The following is a 3,339-nucleotide window of genomic DNA, read 5'->3' on the forward strand; positions in this document are numbered from 1 at the left end:
TCTCCCTTTTCAGAGTACTGTGATTTACAATGTATAGATTTTTACTTCCTGTGTTAGATTGATTCCTAAGTATTTCATTTTTTTGGATGTTATTGTGAAGGGTGTGGTTTTCCCAATTTCTCCATCAGTGAGTTTGTTGTTTGTGTGTAGGAATGCTACTAATTTTTGAGTGTTGACTTTGTATCCAGCTATGCTCCTGAATTTGGTTGTTAAATCTACAAGTCTTTTGGTGGAGTTTTTGGGGTGTTCCATGTAGAGTATCATGTCATCTGTGAATAGTGATAATTTCACTTCTTCCTTTCCTATTTTTATTCCGCTTATTTCTCTCTCTTGTCTAACTGCTCTGACTAATGTTTCCAGATGTATACCGAATAGGAGTGGTGACTGTGGACATCTGTGTTCCTGATTTTAAAGTGAAAGCTTTCAATTTTTGTCCATTTAGTATGACTCTGGCTGTTGGTTTTTCATAGATGGTTGTTATCAGATTGAGGTAGAGACCATCTATTCTGATTTTCTGTAGGTTTTTTTTTTTAATCATGAATGAATGTTGGACTTTATCAAAAGCTTTTTCTGCATCTACTGAGATGATCATGTGATTTTTGTTTTTGGGTCTGTTGATATGGTGTATTACATTTATTGATTTGTGTATGTTGAACCATCTCTGTATTCTTGGGATGAATCCCACTTGGTCATGATGTATAACCTTCTTGATGGTTTGCTGTATTCTGTTTGCTAGTATTTTATTGAGGATTTTTGCATCTATGTTTATTAGGGAGATTGGCCTGCAGTGCTCTTTTTTGGTTGTGTCTTTCTCTGGTTTTTGTATGAGAGTAATACTTGCTTCTCAGACTGAGTTAGACAGAATTTCATCCCTTTCAATTTCATTAAGGAGTTTGAGGAGTATTTGTATTAAATCTTCTCTAAATTTCTTCTAGAATTCAGCTGTGAATCCATTAGGACTTGGGCTTTTCTTTGTTGCTAATTGTTAATTATGCTTTCAATTTCATTGACAAATATTGGTTTATTCACGATTTTTATATCTTCTTGATATAGCTTTGGTAATTCATGTTTCTACAAATCTGTCCATTTCTCCTGGGCTTCCAACTTCTCTGAGTAAAGATTTTCAAAGTAGGTATTGATGATCTTCTGAATTTTTACAGGATTTGTTGTGATCTCACTCTTTTCATTCCTTATTGAGTAAATTGAAGTTTTTTCTTTCCTCTTTTGATAAGGTTGGCTAGGGGTTTATCAATTTTATTTAGTTTTTTGAAGAACCAACTCTTTGATTCATTAATTCTCTGTATTGTTTCTTGGTCTCAACTGCATTAATTTCTGCTCTGCTCTTTATAATTTCCTCCCTTCTATGGGCTTTGGGCTTGACTTACTCTTTTTTTCTAGACACTTGAGGTGCAGCATTAGGTTGTTTCTTTGTGTTCATTTTTATACCTGATGTGATAATTCACTGCTATAAATTTCCCTCTTAGGACTGCTTTCATTGTGTCTCATAGGTTCCAGTAAGTTGTATTTGCATTTTCATTTGATTGTAGATATTGTTTAATTTCTTCTTTAATTTCATCTGTGACCCATTGGTTGTTCAGGAGGGTATTATTTAATATCCATATGTATAGAGTTTTTGTGGTTTCTTCTGCCAATAATTTCCAATTTTATTGCAGCGTGGTCAGATAATATACATGAGATAATTTTAATTCTTTGCACTTGGTATATGGTCTATTTTGGAGAATGACCCATGTGCAAGAACACAAAAAGCAACAAATACTAGTGAAGCTGTTAGGAAAAAGGAACTCTCCTACAGTGTTAGTGGGAATGTAAACTAGGACAACCACTATGCAAATCAGTGTGGAGCTTCCTCAAAAGCTGAAAATAGAAGTTCCATTTGACTCAGCTATGCCTCTGCTAGCTATGTTTCTGAAAGGATTACAGAAACCATACACACCAATGACCCATGCATACCCATGTTGATAGCAGAGCAGTTCACAGTAGCTAGGCCCTGGAAATAGCCTAGATGCCTATTAAAAGAAGAATGATAAAGGAAATACAGTACAACCACACAATGGAATATTATCCAGCCACAAAGAGGGATGAGATCATGTCATTTGCAGGAAAATGGGTGGAATTGGAGAGCATCATGTTAAGTGGTATATGTAAGATACAGAAAGCTAAATATCACATGGTTTCTCTTATATGAGCAACCTAAAAAAGAAATAAATAAATGAATAAAACAGAGGTGGTATGGTAGGAAACAAGCAGATTTTTTGGAGATCAGGAAGAGTATGGGTAGGGGAAGGTAAAGAAGAGAGGGTAGAAAATCAGACATGATCAGGTGTGTTTATGCTATGTGCATGGACCAGTTCCCTGAAGTGAATATCAGTACCATGTATTGCAAATGTACACTAATAAAAATGAATAGTTGCTAATTTTTTAAAATAAACCTTGATAATCTCTCTCTGCGTGTGTGTGTGTGTGTCTCCCTCTCTGTCTCTGTCTCTGTGTCTCTCTCTGAGAATACTAACACATTTCCGTAGTTTGATGCCGCTGCCTTGGTTGGTGCTCAGGAGGCAGTGGTGTTAACCAAAATTGTATTCGCACATTCATGCAAATGTTTTTTATCATGTGATAAAAATGAAATAATTTCAGTATTATTATGAAGATATTTTTGAGCCTACGAACCCCCAACATCCAAGGACCACATATTGAAAAACACTGCAGGGTTGCCTTTCCTACTCCGGGTCTCTTCTGGCTGTATGAATTTTGGGATTATTTTTCCTAGGTCTACAGGGAATGCTGTCGGAGTGTTGATTGGGATTGCATGTGGGTTTTTTTGTGATAAAAAATATAATTTTTCCTTTGAGCCTTGCTCTCCTGAGGATTTATGTTGTTCATCAAGTCATTTTACTATTTCTGCTGTGTTTCTTCCAGCCAAACCCACAGACATGAAGAAACAGTAGCTTATTTCAAACATGTATTATTAGGCTATCTACATATCAGATATAAAGTTGCAATACCTTATCATTAGCAAGCAAAAAGTGTCCTACAATTTATTAATTACTAGAAGCATCATGTATCACCCTGCTCTCCAAGAAGACATTCACAGCCCCTGTCTGTCACCAAATGACACACTGTCCCCTGCTGGGCCTCTCAGAGTCTCAGAGTGTGAGGCATCAGGGCAGCAGGGCTTCAGGTGGTTCCCTCCATGGTAGGTGGGCTCCACAAGCTGCTCAGATCAGGAGGAAAATGGAGGCAGCTGAGCAGGGGCTGCTAAATAGAATCGCTCTCCACCACGCCGTTCCCTGAGTGGTGCTGTGCTGGGGATCTGCCCAG

Source organism: Chinchilla lanigera, unplaced genomic scaffold (assembly GCF_000276665.1).
Source record: "Chinchilla lanigera isolate Chin_1 unplaced genomic scaffold, ChiLan1.0 scaffold00110, whole genome shotgun sequence".
Lineage (NCBI taxonomy): Eukaryota > Metazoa > Chordata > Mammalia > Rodentia > Chinchillidae > Chinchilla > Chinchilla lanigera.